Source organism: Macrotis lagotis, chromosome 4, assembly GCF_037893015.1.
Source record: "Macrotis lagotis isolate mMagLag1 chromosome 4, bilby.v1.9.chrom.fasta, whole genome shotgun sequence".
NCBI lineage: Eukaryota > Metazoa > Chordata > Mammalia > Peramelemorphia > Peramelidae > Macrotis > Macrotis lagotis.
The window spans coordinates 36,784,168-36,801,044 of NC_133661.1; the positions used below are offsets into that span (position 1 = coordinate 36,784,168).

Below are 16,877 nucleotides of genomic sequence, written 5' to 3' on the forward strand. Positions count from 1 at the left end.
TAATCAGAAATATTGACATTTTCTCCATTGTTTTCTTAAGTCCAAACAGTAGACATAACAGTAAACCAAGCCCTGATTTGTAGCATTTGGAGATTTTGGAGGTGTAAATGCTCACACTGAAAATATAACATCAGTTAGAGAAGTCACAGCTCACCCTGGTCCCCTCCCCACCTCGAACTTGGTCCCCCCCCTCGCTTTAAACCATGGACTGCCAACTTTTGAAAGTTCCAAACAACAGATTTCATATGGAGTGATTGTGCAATCCTAGAAATTTTAGCTGTGAGATCTTTACAAGGTTTTCTAACCCAACTTTCCTATTTTATAGACGAGGAAACTCGGGCTCAGAAAGATTCCAAAAATAATTTGTCCAAAATTGCCCAGTATATAAGAGGCAGTGCTGGAACTGGGAGCCTTATCTCCACACTAACCCTTAAGGGAATAATGGTAATAACTATAATAATGATCATCTTTGTAAAATGCTTTAATGTTTGTAAGGCATTTGATAAATTTTTACCTTATTTGATCATCACAGCTATCCCCATTTTACAGATGAGGAAACTGAGGCAGACAGAGGTGAAATGACTGGTCCAGGGTCCCACAGCTAGTGTCTTCTTATGATCCTTAAGAAGTATTCTAGCTCTAAGTGTCTATGATTCCAAAAATACTGGCCTGTCCTTGGAAGCCCAACCCCTTGATGACAGCCCATATTAGGTCATTGTCAGTTTCTGGAGACCCTATGACAAACCATGGAACATCAATGCCATTTTCTACATAAAATGGTCAGTCCCTAGAGGCCCTGCCAATAAAGTCCATATAGTTATGTCACCCCATGTTACCCCAAACTCTCACCACTGAAAAACCCAGGCATCTCCACCATTGATTATGCTAATAAAGAATTCAATTCCAGTCCTCTCCTCAGACCCAATGTTAGAGTCCTCTGAGGATTTCATGTGCAGGCCCCCTTCTCAGATGAGTTGGTGAGGAAGGAAGGGACTCTCTTCCTGACCCTCACCTTGGCCAAAGTCTGACTCTTGCCTAGGATTGCCTGAGCCTTCCTCAGGGCCACACCATCGGTTAAGGTCCAGGGAAGTTTCAAAGATGGACTGCTACTGGGCTATAGGGGACTAGAAAGCTCTGGACCTCAAGCTTGAAGCTATCAGTCTCTGCCAGGTCATTGTACCAGAGACCTCATCTAGTGTAGAGATGAATGATGGAAGAGTTTCTGGTTCATAGTTAATGCTCAATAAATGTTTATTCATTTTGTCCATTCTTTCACAACCAAAATTTGAATCCAGAGGACCTGGGATGAAAGGCTAGCTCTGCCACTTAAAGCTAGTTTGACTTTGTCAAGTGACTTAATCTCCCTGGGCCTCACTTTCCTCAGTTTTGAAATGAAAAGGTTGAACAAGATGACCCCTAAGTCCCCTTCCAGTTCTAGATCTATGACCCTAATTATTAAGCACCTACTGTATGGAACACAGTGCCAGGCTCTATGGGAGATATAATATTCAAAGGAGGCATAATCCCTGTTTTCTATGGAAAGTTCATTGGAAAAGAGATAGAAGGGGGAGCTGAGTGAGTCGTGAGAAGTCAAAGGCCTCTTCTTACCAAGGGGGATCAGAAATGGCATTGTGCCGGGGCAGCATCTGAGGTCTATTTTAATGGATAGGTAGAGATACCATTGTAGAAAAGGGGAAGGGAGCGCCTGGCAGGAATGGGTAATGGCATGGGGGTCAGAGAGCAAAGGGCATGTTCTGGGCAATGGGAGTATGGGAACAGATGCCCAATTTAACTGGAACACAATTTGGCCAAGAGGAATAGATCTATCTGTGAGGACCAGTTTGAATGGCTCATGAGAGTTGATTAAATTTTCAGTGTGGGCTTCTAAGCCTCAGAAATCAAAAAAATGCTGTAACTCAGAACTAGATTTATTATTTTGTTGTTTCTCTAAGTTGAAGAAAGTAATAGGAAAAATAGTCAAAATGCTGAGAATCAATTGTTCCAGATTTACCAGCACACCATGGAGGATGGCACCAGATTAGGGAGGGCCTTGAATGTCAGATAAAGAACCCAGGCCTGGAAGTTTTCTGAATATCTTATTCCAAGTCTTCCTCGTCTCCCACTCCTCTCCAGGTTTGTTGGTTCCTTCTCCCCCTGTGTGGGTGTCCTCTCCAATAAGGCCTGAGGAAAGTTGAGCCCTTCAGAGTAGTGCCAATGTGGCCCTCACAGCCGGCAACCTGGCGCCTTCCTCCTGGCCTGGGCCAGGCACCTGTCCCTGCCCATCAGGGATCCCCCTTGTCCTGACCTTTGGCAGACCTCCCCCCCCCCAACAGAAGAACCAGGTGGCTGATATGGGAGAGTGAAGTCTGCTGGTCTCTTCCCACTTGTTGAAAGCAAGGATGGGAGGGGAAGCGGACTTTAATTGCTGACTATAAGAAAATGGAGGAGTTTCTTGGGAGAAGCTGGTTGAGGTGTGTACTCAAGAAGAGACATTTTCCATTGAGTTTCAAAAACCATATAGAGCTAGAAAGAGTCCTGTAGACCACCTAGGCCATGGGTTCTTAACCCATGATCAAAAGGTCTATGAGAGATTTCAAGGGGTCTGTGAACTTGGGAAAAAATTACATCATTTTTTCACTAACCTTTGGTTTCCTTTAGAATTCTATGGATCTGGATTTATGCTTGTAAAAGTCAGTTCTATAAGAGGACCAAAGGCTTCAGCAGACCCCGTCAGAGGGGTCCATGATGCAGGAAAGGTTATAATCCTCTGCTGTTATTCAGTTGTGTCTGACTTTTATGACCACATTGGGGGTTTTCTTGGCAAGGATACTGGAGTGATATACCATTTTCTTCTCCATCTCATTTTGAAGATGAGGAAACTGAGGCAGATAGGGTTTAGTGACTTGCTCAGGGTCACACAACTAGGAAGTGTCTGAGGCCATATTTAAACTGAGGAAAATGAGTCTTTTCACACCCTCATTTTACAGATGAGAAAACTGAGGCCCAGAGAGATGGAAGTGACTTCCCCAAAGACATAAGCAGAGTCAAGAGTTGAACCTGAGCCTAAGTGGGCTTCCTATGAAACCACATGACCTCTCCATTCTCCTTAACCAACACTGAACTTTGGATCAGGGATTTAGAGCTGGGCAAGTTATCTAGTCCACCCCTTTCATTTTACATTTGAAAGAATAGTCAGACAGAGAAGTAAAGTGATTGGCCCAAAATTCAATTGGTATTAACTGGTAGAGTCAGGATCTGATTCCAAGTCTGCTGGATTCAAATCCAGTGTTCTTTTGTGGTACCAGTTGTCTGGATGAAGAAATGAGTGAATGGATGGATGAATGAATGATTGAATGCATAATGAACGAATAAACACTACTGAAATCTGAACCCAGACCCAATTCAAGTACTCTTCCATTACACAATACTGTCTTGGCATTATCTCAGTCCCTAATTTCTTATGCCACACTGAGAGATCCACTTACTCAGCTTTTTCCTTGGTCTCCCATTCATAACAATAGAGGTGTTGAGACGGTGTTTTTTGGGTTTTTTTTTTTTTTAGGGAATTCAAGGTTCCAATGCATTAGGATAGAGAGGGCATAGAGGGACAGGGGAGGCAGGTGGTAAGATATGGTTTGTCCTTTCACAGACATGTTTGTAATGAGGGTCAGATAGAAGGGAGTCTGTCTGCCTTTCCCAGAGCACAACCTTGGTAGGCTGAAGGAGATGAGTGAGGATTAAAAACTGTCCATTTTACTTAGCAGAGATGGTTTGTGTATAAGACATATATTCATGATTTTCTTATCTCAAAGAGAAGAGGGTCAAAAATACAATGATCTCATTCTGGTACCTCTACCACACACATCTCAGCCCCATCCCTGAGCAGGGGAAGCCAACTAACTAGTCCTGTGTTAGCCAGAATAAGGGGTCTGTACCAAGGGATCTAAGCATGAGATGGGTGAATGCTTGGAGAATCAAATTCTATTAAGAGTCCAGGCTTGGGCAGGAAACTTGAGAATCATGGGGCCAATGTTAAACCAGCTGGCTGATTGGGCTGCCCTGAGAGGCATCAGCCACTGTGGGGAGCCGGGGGATGGGTGGGGTTATAGAGAGAAGGTGATACCCCTCTCATCCTGCCAAAGTATATTTGGGACCATTTGGTTTCCATTTCTTAGTCCACTGGCCAGCTCAATTACTGGTAACCTTCCAAAGAACCCCCATTTGGGTCTATACCTGAGATCCTCTCAACATTAGATTTCTGACATTTAAAGGGTGATAGAGTCAGTTTTTAAGTTGAGTCTTCTGGTGCACTACATTCAGGTCTTTGGTTTCCCATTTTAAAGTTGTTTTATTCTGTTTTGCCTCAATAGGTAAGATTAGTAATACGATAATATTATTGAGCATTTACATGACGTTTTAAAATTTACAAATTTGTAAAATTTTATCTAAGTTATTTCATTTGATCCTCCCATCAGCCTTGTGAGTTAGGTACTATTCTTATAACTATTTTAGGAATGAGCAAAATAAGATTGATAGGTGGAAATTTCAAGGATGTTTTCAAGGACTTCCTAAGAATTGTTGCTATTCAGTGATGAAAAGAACTCTTATGAGAGGTAATGAGTTCCCTGTTATTAGAAATTTTTAAGTAGACTGTAAATGTTCACTTGATGGGATGGGATTTCTGCTCAAGTATAAGATAAATCCAGATGGTTTGGGAGAAATCTTCTAATTCAGTCTATGTATCTGTAACTGAGATTCCATCATTTTTATTCTCAGGTTGTCTCTGTTTCTGTCTCCATCTCTAAATCTCCCTTTTTTTAGGTTCTTTCACTCTTCTATTAGAATTTCTTTTAGGGAAGTTCCCAGAAGAGCAAAGGAATCTAGTGTTCATAAATATGGAATCCTGGGTTGATGGGGTAGCAAATTCCCCATATTGGGAGGTCATCATGGAGAGAATAGATGAATACTTACCAGGGATATTATAAAAAGAATTCATCACTTGGCTAGGGGTTGAATCAGATCACTTTTGAGGTCTCTTCCAGTGCTGTCTTTGATTCCCCATCTTTGTCTCCCAGTCTTAATCTATCTCCCAGTTCCATCTTCCCCGACTTTTAGATGGTTAGTTTCTTTCATGGTTGGACCCCTATTTCTCATTCTACTGATCTCTCAACCTCACATCTTACTTCACTTCTCCACACCCAGGATGAGACTGACTCTCCATCACTACCAACCCTATCAAGCTTAGCATCCCATAGGCTTCTTGCCCAAATCTGGTTATCAGATGGCATCTACTTTCTAGTCTTTTTTCAGCAGATATATTGGGAGCATAGTTCTAGAACCAGAAAAGACTTCAAGGCTCATCTAGATCAATCCTCTCAAAAACCCAGAAACATTTACTGATTTGCCTGAGATGATAAGAGGCAGAAGTTTGGATCCATTGAACCCAGATGCTAAGTGGCCCAGTGGATAGAGTGTGGAGACTGGAGTCAGAAAAACTCATCTTCCTGAGTTCAAATCTGGCCTTGGATACTTACCAGTTGGTTGACCCTGAGCAGGGCACTTACTCTGTTTAAATTAGTTTCTTAATCTGCAAAATGAGCTAAAGACAAGTCACTCCAGTATCTTTGCCAAAAAACTCCACACAGGGTCACAGAGAGTCAGACACGACCGAATAGTAAACTGCCATTTGAGTGCAGAACTGAGTCCATTGTGCCATGTTATTCATCTAGATCAAAGACCCTGCCATCCATTGACCTGTACAATCCAGCTGCAATTCATTCAGCAAAGGCCGCAGTAAACACCACTAACTATTCAGAGAATGAAAGTGAGGACCTTTGGAGTTCATAAAGGAGGAGAAGAAAACCACTGACATTTCTATCAGGGCAGAGTAGACCTAGGAAAATTAACATCTTACACAATCCACATCTCCTCCTGACTTTTCTAATTCCATTCATCATCTAGACCCCCAATTTAGAATTTGACCCTTTTATGTGCTGATAAATGTTTAACAACCAACTTGAGGAGGGGAGTGGGGAGGCGGGAAGAGAAAAGAAGGAACACTGTGCTATCTACATTTTCTCCATCATTTTCTATGTGTAAACAACAAAACAATAAATCATGACCTGATTTGTGGCTTTTATAGCAGCTCAGAGGTGAAAGTTCACACACCAAAAAAAATTAACAACTGGTTCTAGCCACTTGTCCTTCCTTCGACCTTCAGCAGACTCTCCCCTATTTCTCAGTGGCCAAGTCCTGTTGAACCCTCCTCCTTGCCATGGTCATTCCCACCACCATAGTTCCTCATTGTTTTTCTGTAGGGAGGAGCTCTGTTGATGTTGGGCTACTCATCTATCCTTGTCTCTTTATTTCTTCTGAAATACCCACAAGTGACCACCAGAAGGCCCCTTTTAAAGACCATCATTCTGGGCCATAACTGAAGGCCATGGGGCCTGAACCAAGAGAAGACCACTGTTGTGGGTTGTGAGAAGAGAAATCAATCATGGAATCATTGATTGGGTCCTGGAAGAATTTCTGAAGTCACTCACTATACAAAAGAGAAAACTGAGCCCCACAGAAGTGGCCCAGTTTGCCCCAATTCCTATATCAGAACAGGGACTTGAACCAGTGTCTTCCAACTCCACTCTTCCCACAGAAAACTCAGCCCTTTTAAACCACAGGGCCCAGACTTGCCTTAACTGATAGAATGTGCAGAAGTAGATGTTGGCTCACATTATGGAAAAACTTCCTAATAATGATGGCCATCCCAAGATGAAGTGGGCTGCCTTGGAAGGTAGTGAGCTGCCCATCTCTGGAGGTCTTTGAGTGGAGACTGGACCCCCCATTTGTCAGAGATCATATAAAGGGGGGTCTAGATAGGGCTGAAGGACCACTTAATTCTTCTCTTTCCAGTTCTGAGGGTCTGTGATTTCCATCCCCCCATTTGGTTCTAACCACTGGGTTGGAGGTTGGGGGTAAGCCCAACCTCTCCTTGGTACCAACGAGTAAAGAATTTTCCTGGAAGGGACACAAGCCCCCAGAGCCCTATTTATAACCTACTTTTTGACTTAGCTGAGTATTTATAGGCAGTGAGACATTCTCCTCAGCCCCAACACTGTACAAGCCTCCAACAGACCTAGAGAGGCGGGGGGTCGGGCCCCAAATGCTCAGCCACTCTAGGAGGGCCCCCTGATCCAGCCCTGGAAGTGGTGGTGGTGGTGTTAGCTCACACTCCATCCACATTTTTCCTCTTCAGACCAATAAAATCAGGTTATAGCAAAATCCAGGACAGCTCAAGGGCTTGGACTCCAGATGTCCCCCCCCCCCCCCCCCCAGCTCTACTCCCTCATTTTACAGATGGGGAAACTGCAGTTCGGAGACAATAATACCCAGGTCCTATAGCTGATAAATGTAGGAGGAAGGATTTGAATCTAGATCTCCTGATAAGGTCCAGAACTCTATTAAGCCACACTGTTTTTCGTGAGGTTTGCAAGGGTGTTGAAAGGATCATTGCATGCACATGATGTTTGGGTTTTTATTTTGTCCACTAGTGAGCACCACTAGTGAGTCCCACTAGCAGTCTCTGAAGCAGATCCAGGAGCCAGGAACCTTATAGTGAGGCTCACAATGGGAATGACTCTGAGACGGAGAGGAGGCCTTGGGGTTCAGTGGGGTGAGAAGGGAAGGTTTCCAGCGGGAGGAGCACTCAGAGATAGGATGGGGAAGGAAAGAAAGAAGAGAAACAAGGTGTAATTAATTACTGGCTGGATACTCAACACAGTGATGAGAATGTTTCTAATAGTATATCATTTGAAGCTCTTGGGAAATGAGTGATAGTCTCTGCATTTGAAAGATCATGACAATAATAGTTAACATTTATGAATCTCATGCCAGGTGCCAGAGACTGTGCTTTCCAAATATTATCTCATTTGGACCTCATGATAACCCTGGGACGCTGCTGTTCTTATTACCCTTATTTTAAAGATGATTTTAAACAAATCTCAGTTAACATTGAGATGGGCTTATTATTTGCCAGGCTCTTTATAATTATTGTCTCATTTGATACCTGCAACAACTCTGGGAGGCAGGCACCATCATTATTCCCATTTTACAGAGGAGGAAACTGAGGCAGACAAAAGGTAAGTGACTTGCCCAGAGTCAAACAGCTAGAAAATGTCTGAGGTCTGATTTGAACCTAGGTCTTCCTGACTCCAGGTCCACCTCTTTGTACTGGGGTGTCACTGGCCACCTCTAGGGTAGGGGTTCAATGAGGTGTTATCACAGAGGTTACCTTGCAGGGGCTTTTGAAGTGTATAGAACTATACCTGTGCATTCGGTCTTCCTTCTCAGAAATGTTCCTCACATTAGAATGCCAGTCAATCAACATTTATTGAGAATGTAAGCTCTTTGAGAACAGGGACTATGTCCCCTTTATCTTTGTATCTTTGTGTTGTGATGTCTGCCACATAGAGGACTCTTAATAAATGATAGATTATTGATTTATGATGGATGGAAGGATGGATGGATAGATGGATGGATGGAGGTTCCTCAGGACGAATAGAGGCTCAGTGATAGGATAGGCTGGAGAGGTACAGTGAAGCAAGGGGAACAGAGATGGGATGAGTAAAGGGGGTCAGTGAGGAAGATGGGGAAATGAGCAAGGAGAATAAAGGTTGGCAATGCTCATGATCCATAGGGTGGAACCATGGGCAAATCACTCAGCTCTGCAACTTGATTTTCTCGTTTGTAAAACATAGGATTAGAGAACCCCAGCTCCCTTTCAACTTTAGATATACGATCCTGGGGCAAGGGGCTAGGGGAAAACGAAATGGCTTGGTAGATAGCAAGCTGGACCTGGAACAGGAAAGATCTGAATTCAAATCCAGCCTCTGACCCTTACCAGCTGTGTGAGATTGGGTAAATCACTAAGCCTCTACTTGCTTCAGTTTTCCTCAACTGTACATACAGTGGTGCTAATAAGGGCGGCTAGGTGGCGCAGTGGATAAAGCACTAGCCCTGGAGTCAGGAGGACCTGAGTTCAAATCCAACCTCAGACACTTAATAATTACCTAGCTGTATAGCCTTGGGCAAGTCACTTAACCCTATTGCCTTAAATCAATTTTTTTTTAAAATGGAGCTAATAATATGACCTATCTCCCAGGGTTGTGTGAGGATCAATGAGATAATATTTGCACCACACTATATAAATACTAGTTCTTGTTAGTATCAGGTCCTGTAAAGAGATTTCACAAAGATCTGTGTCACAGAATTCTAAAAACTCAGACCTGGGAAGGCCCATCTTGCCTTTTTTGTATCCTGGATTCCCATGGCAGCCTGGTGAATCCTCTAAGGCTTTTCTAAGAATCAGATTTTTAGATGTATCAAATAAAATACATGGAATGACAGAGAAAGCCAATTATATTGAAATAGAGCTAACAGTATAATAAATAACAAATCATAAATTCCTGAAATTTAACCACAGACTCCAGCTGACCGTGGTCTGAGTTGGAATCGTGTCTCCAAGTTCCCAGACCATTAATCATTAGACTTCTCTTCTTGAAGACCCTATGTCTGAGAGCAAAAACTGTGGCTCTTCTCTGGTAATGGGGGATCTCGGTGGGGGGGGGGTGGACAAGCCAAGGAATCACCCGGCAAGCAGGAAGAATTCCAAGAGTACCAGGAAAGAGGCCTCTTCATCACAGAACAGGTCCCAGGTCCTGGGCAAGGAGATCCTTAGTTACCTTTTCATATCACCTGGGAGTCCGACCCCTTCACTTTATAGCTTAATAACTCAAGGTCCATGGTGGGGGAATGACTTGTACAAGGTCATATAGTAAATATCAGAGGGAAGATGGGCAGTCAGACCCTCTCCTCTGTAAAAGGTGTTCTTTTTACAGAATCACAATTTTCCCTTTGGTCACTTATGATTCATGGTCATAGATGAATCTCTTAAGGGTCTCAGATTTATCATCGGGAAGATGAGAGGGATGAATTCAGGGATTCTTCGGAGTCAACTCTTACTGGCATAGGAAAATGAATTGTTAAATTTTCAGATGAATATTTACCCCTCTGAAAACTGGGAAATTCTATCCATTATGCCTTGATTTATCGATTTGTTGTTTGTCTAGACTTAAGAAAGCGATGGGAAGAGTATGAATAATGCAGATTCCATCGAAAGGAGAGTCAACTGTTAAACATTTCCCGGTGTCACTGGTTAGATAGGGCAATCTCTAAGTTTCTTGATGGAAACATAGAAACTGTGACATTCTCGAGTTCTTGATTCTGTGACTGTCCCAGCCACCAGATGCTCGCACCCACCATGTTCACACACCCACACAGTCACACTTTCCTATGTTCACACGCTCACAGAGCACTCCAACACCCCCATACTCATTCTCCTAGACAGTCCCCTTCCCAGACTCTCACACACCCACACCAAGAACCTACACCCGCTCCCACATGGCCCTCCCATCCCCCACTCAAATATATCCTGTCTCTAGAAAACTCACAGTCCTGTCAGAAATGAGTCAGTGACAGTAAAGTGGATTTTACTTAGAATCAGAGACACTCAGAGGAGGAAGGGACCTCAGAGACTGTCTCACCAATCTCTGTCTGATCTATGTATCTAGGCAAGAAGACCTGAATTCAAATCCAGCCTTAGACACTGCCTAGCTGTGTGACCCTGGACAAGTCATTTCACCCTTTTGGCTCAGTTTCCTCATTTGTTAAATAAACTGGAGAAGGAAATGGAAAAGCACTCTAGTATCTTTGCCAAGAAAACCCCTAATGGGGTCCTGAAGAGTCAGATAGGACTGACCATTAACAACTGTCTGACCAAGTCTCCATTCCTGACAGGTCATCCAGTATCTGTGTGAAGACTTCAAACAAGGAGAAGGCAGCTCAGTCTACTTTTGGATAGATCTAATAATTGGGAAGAATTTCTTTATATTCACCGTCTCACATAGTTCTTATTACCTCTGTTGGGCAAGCGACTTCATCTCTCTGGTCCTCAGTTTCCTCATCTGTAAAGTGGGGCATTGAAGGATATGCTGGTCCTTAAGGTGCCTTCTGGTTCTAAGATTTGGACCCAGGCCTATGACTTTCCCTGGTCATCCCAGCCCAATGCAGGTGCAGAGTTCTTTGGAGGAGTTCAGTTAGTGGTTAATTTAATTGGGGCCCATGGGTTGCTTTTGTGCTTTAAGATAATCTAAAAGTGTGTTCCAGGGACTGTCATCTAGTTTTCACTCTGCTGCTGATACTGAGCAGGTTATTTATCCTCTCTGACCCCATTTCCCTTTCTACAGCACTAACAGGTTAGATTCCCTGGGGTCTTCGGTAACTTCTGGCTGTGGACCTCTTGGGAAATGATTTAAAAAAACAATGGACAGTGAGATAGAAGGTCAATGAAGTGCCCGGGTACTGCCCCTATAGGTCCAGGTCAAGGACTGGACCAGGCACTAGGCCCAAGTCAGAATGTAGTCGGCCTTTAGGGTCAAAGTTCTAATTCTGGATCTAGGGTGGAAGTGATCAAAGTACAGGTCAAGCTCAGGGGCAGGTCAAGATTTGGACAAGGCCGGATTTGGGGGGGGAAACTCAAGTCTAGATGAGACTCTGGGTTAGGACTGAGTGCTAAGGTCTAGGCAATTGCCTAGTTCTGGGTCAAGGTCAAGGGCCTGGGTTGGTTCAAAGGCTCCAGGTTTGGTCTAGAGGCTGAATAATTTCATGGGTGGAGACAGGATTGGGAATTACTACTGAGGGCAGGGAAGATGGAGGAGAATGCCGATGGATGATGTTTACAAAGGAACACCCTTCTCTTACTGTGCGTTCAAATCATCTGATTGTTACTGGGGTGCTTTCTGCTTTTCTTTGTACCCCTACAACTTAACACAGTATCTGTCACATAGAAGGCATGTAAAAGACATGCATACAAATAAGTCAATAGAGAATTTTGCACAAAATGAATACAAAATTATGGGGATGGGATACTAATAACTGGCGAAGGGAATTAGCCCAAGTTCCTGATAGGAAAGAACAATTCAGTGACTTGAATGGAGTTAAGATTTCCCAGAAATAGTGGTTAAGAGAGACGATATTTTAACCATGGGAGGTAGGCCCTGTGGAAGGGTGGATCCATGGAAAGGTTGCCCATGTCTTGACCTGGAAGGGGTGAGCCAAGAAGACTAAGAAGGCAGCCCAATGACAGATTGTGAAGGATTTTAAATGCCAAGAGAGATGGGAAATCTAACTATAGCTTCATTAGTATAGAGGGACTCCCAGGTGAGGGAAGAACCTCCGCTAATACAAGTTATGACTTTTTCTGCAACTTATAATCAAAACTTTGTGAACCATGGGCCCCTTTGACAGTCTAAGGAGAACTGTGGACCTTTCTCAGAATAACTTTTTTTCTTAAAAAATCATAATGGAAGGAAATGTTAAATTTCAATGAGAAATGAGTAAAAATAAAGCTATATTTGCCCTCATCAGACCCCTGGGGGTGTCAGGGAGTTTGTGGGCCTCAGTTTAAGAACCTTGCCTTAGAGATGTGCCTAGAGTATTGAGTGGCTAAGTAACATCATCAGCATGTTTCAGAGATGGGACTTAAACCCAGATCTTCCCAACTGGAAAGGGAGTTCTCTAACTATCACTCCATCTCTCTCTCTCTCTCAAAGACTTGAGGTACTTACATCATGATAGGAAATCTGGAGTCATTGAAATTTCCTGGGCAGGGCAGTGACATAGTCAGATGTGAAATTTTGGAATATCAACTTGGCATATATGCAGAGGAGGGGTAAGAGAGAGAGAGAGAAAAGGTTGTATGCAGGGACTAATTAGGAAGATTCTGGAATCAGAAACTGGTGTTTGACTATGTTGATTCCATTTTGCACTTGGGCAGTTCATTTTTTAACCCAAAGATAGTATTTTGGAGTCATCTTTGCTTGGTCTAGCATCCAATCCAGAGTGGACTGGGGCAAGGAAGGACTGGCCTGTCCCTAGCCTCACCCCATAAGTCCAGTCAAACAAGCCAGGCAGGCCAAGCTAGAAATATTGAATATGTGCAAGCAGGGTGCTGTGAATTCATTGTTTTTCTTGTTTTTGTTTCTCTACCTCTCCCTTTGCTTTTCCTTCTTATAAGAGCCTTAGGAAAAAAAAATCCATCCTTGGCTCAGTTCAACTAAGATAAAAGAGATTTTACCAGTCCTATGGCCAGGATGGGAACTGGAATCAGAACATCTCCAGAAATTCAGAATTATTTGTTGTTGTTCAGTCGATTTCAAGATTTTGTGATCCCATGTGGAGTTTTCTTGGCACATATTCTGGGGTGGTTTGCCATCTCCTTCTCCAGCTCATTTTACAGTTGAGGAAACCAAGGCAAAAGAGTAAAGTGACTTGCCCAAGGTCTCACAACTAAGAAGTATCTGTAGCCAGTTTTGAAAACTGTTCTGTGTACTCCCCATTAATTTTGCATTTGTTTTTTATATATGCTGTATTGATGTATTTGTATCTATGTCTCCTACTCATAGGAGAATGGTTTCATTTTTGTGCACAGCAAATGGTGTGGTTTTTGAAGATTGGGTTTAGAAAAACTGGACTCCGGGGAAAAGGCATCTTTGCTGTGAATTTCTTCTAATTTCTGCCTCCCTATTGGAGTTATTTAGTCTAAAAACCCCAGTCTGATGGGCAACTGCTTGCTATTTACTCTCTGGGCCACAGATCCCTTTCCTAGGAGGCTTCATTTGCTTTCCTGTTATTTGTCTTCAATCTCCAGTAGTTCATGTCCATTAGATCAGGGTTCTTAGCCTATTTTGTGTGAGTCACAGATCCCTGGGGCAGCGTCTGGTAAGCCTATGGACCCATTCTCAGAATAATGTCTTTAAAGGTAGCAATAAAATGCATAGGATTATAAAGAAAATCAATTATATTCATATGCAGCTTTCAAAATATTTTTTAAAAAGTTCACAGATCACAGAATCTGAAACTAGATATTCCCTTACTGTTCCCCTAGTAAAATGGGGTCTCCCTGAAGAGTCCTCCTCCAGGAAGGAAGGGGATTTCAGAAAATGCTTCCTTAGAGCAAGATTGTACTGCGGGGCCAGTGAATGTGGTCCCCCCACATCTGAAATGTGAGATTACCTTTGCCTTGCTAAGCAAGTAGAGACAGCCATATCGACACTCACCATGCAGGAGAAGGGTCATTCAGACCTGGGCCCTGCACCTCCATCCCAGTCTATATTTCTGACCTTCAGGGCCTTGCTATAAACAGACACTGTCTGTCATCATCTCTAGGTAGCACCAGAAACAAAACACACAGGCAGGATTCTTGTTGGGAAATTCCAGGAATGTCTAGCACAGCCTTCCCCAGAATAGACAGGGTCAAAGGCTCATAGGACGGAACAACTGGAAGAGACCACACAGAGCATCCACTCAGGCCCCTATGAGCCCGGGGATCGCTGCTAAAACATCCAGAAAAGTAGTCCTCTACCAGAGTACCTCCAATGGCGGGGGACTCAGCCCACGACATTGCCCATTTCACGCTTAGACAAACATTGTTGTTAAGAAGTTTGTTATTTGCTTGGTTTTTTTTAATCATATCAAAAACTTGGGTTCTACAACTTCTACATATTGATACTTAGTTGGAACTCCTCCCCAACCAGGGTCAAACTAAAAAAAGTCTAATCCTTTTTATAGGGCCATCTGTAAGCTATTTGAGGACAAGTATCATATCCCTCCCCTCCAATCTTATGTTCTCTAAGATAAACACTCCTGGTTCTTTTGCTTTATCATCAAATGACACGGCTCACCATCTTGTTCACCCTTTTCTGGAAAGGGTTCATCTTATCAATGTCCTTCCTAAACCATGCTGCCCAGGATTAGCCCGAGAGGTCCAACTGGAACAGGATCTGACAGTAGAGCAAGACCACCCCATCTTTTGTCCCAGACACCAAGCATCGTTCCATCCTCATGTGTTTTCTTGGATTCCAGGTCCCAGTTCTGATTTGTCATGAGCTGACAATTCTCTAAAACTCCCAAATCGGATAGAAAGGAGAACTGCTATGTGGCCCACACTCCCATTTCACTCTCAGGAAGTTGGCTTTTTTAAACCTGTCCTTTTAACTTGATTCCATTTCAGACCATGTTCATTGTTCCTTCCAGTTTAGCATCACTGGTCCATTTTGACTTGATCACTTTGGCTCTCCTCTAAGTCACTGATTAAAGTGCTGAGCAGAGTAGAGGATTGAACCCTCTGGAAGTTCATTAAAGGCCACCCCTGTGGGATAACTTTGATCTACCTATTCCCTGATGGCCTGGTCTCCCTCTAGTCATCATAGGATCATGAATTGAAAGGTGGAAGGTGCTAGAGAGGTCACCTGGTCCAACCTCCTGATTTTACAAAGTCCAGAGAGGTTCAGCCATGGAGTGAGGAAGCCTGGATTCATGCCCATGTCCTCTAGCTTGAAAATTGAATACATTTGCCATTGTATGAACCATCATGCCGCCTCTCTGGTTTCCTCATGGCTCTAATGAGATGATTGAACTAAATCCTCTGGTTTTTTTTTTAACTCACAAAAGATGAGCTCTCTCCATGGTACCTATTGAATGACTGGTCTTTGTAGGTCCCCCTTTCCCCATTCAATGACACTAGCCTTCTATTCTCTTTTGATCAGCCCCACTGATCGAGAGAAAGGACAGGGACTGCCACTGAGCAATTGGTCTCCTTATCCCAACCCCTGAGACCCAAGGAGGGAAGGGACTGGAGAGGAGGACAAATGGGGCAGCTGAAGGTGGGGGGGAGTAGCCCAGCTCCCATTACAGTTGCACCTGTTGAGAGATAAATAAAGCTATTCCCTTCAAACCCCTCTTTGTAGAGCGACCCTTCCCCCTCTACTGAGTGCCCATATCCCACCCTATCAGCAATTATAAATTACTGAGTAGGGGGGCCCACAGTTGAGAATCCAACCTTTCACCATAGGGCTGGAGCTGAGGTTGGACAGCTCCCAGAAGAGGTGTCATTAGCTTTCCTGGGCCCACAAGGTCAGGCCAAGAACACAGCTGATGTCAGCCCAGGAGGCTGGGCAGCAGCAGAGATGGGAGCTGGTACACTGGATCTATGGAGTTGCTTGGCCAGAAAAACTGGATCCCCTTCCCATTCCCTCCTCCATCATGGGGTCTTAAAGAATTTGACACTTTGGGCCATCCAGTACTTGCTCCAAATACCCCATGGTGACTGAGCCACCTGGACCTGACCATGGGGGTATTATGGCTCAATGTAAGCAACCAGATATCTGTGCAGACCAAGAGGTAGCCTGGTGAAATGGATAGATCTGAATTTGGAGCAAGGAAGACCTGGGTTAACATTCTGCCTCAGAAAAATAAACAAATAGAAAGTTAAAAATAAAATCTGCCTCAGATCCCTCCTACCTATGTGATCCTGGATAAGTCACTTAATCTCTCTCTCTCTGTCTCATCTCATCTCCCCATTGCAAAAATGGAAATATTAACAGAAACTTCCTCAGAGCATTGTTTCTCAGAATGTTAATGTTTATTAAAAGCTAATAAGGTGGAGGGGTTAGCTTGATCAATGGGGCCAATGTTGGTATTAGGATGGAGATGAGCAAACCCAAGCCTAGAACAGGATTAGCAGTTCAGATATAATCCAAGCTCCTTAGCCTGGCATTCAAGGCTCTCTACAGCTTCATTTCACATCCTCATCATTTCTGACAATCTTTATTTGATCCGTCTATCAAAATCAGGTTCCTTCCTGACAGTTGCCCCCTCTGTCTGCTCCATTTCTACTTCCTGTCATTTCTATGCTTGGAATACTCTCCCACTGCCAGTCTTGATGCCCATTTTTTGCCACCTCACACTAACTTCCACCCCCCCAG

General features: G+C 43.6%; 1 protein-coding gene across 11 annotated transcripts in view; it reads right to left on the minus strand.

The window, feature by feature from the left end:
* LDB3 (LIM domain binding 3) overlaps nucleotides 1-16,877 on the minus strand; it is a 110,491-nt gene that overhangs the window by 79,275 nt on the left and 14,339 nt on the right. The gene's annotated exons all lie outside the window — the stretch shown is intronic.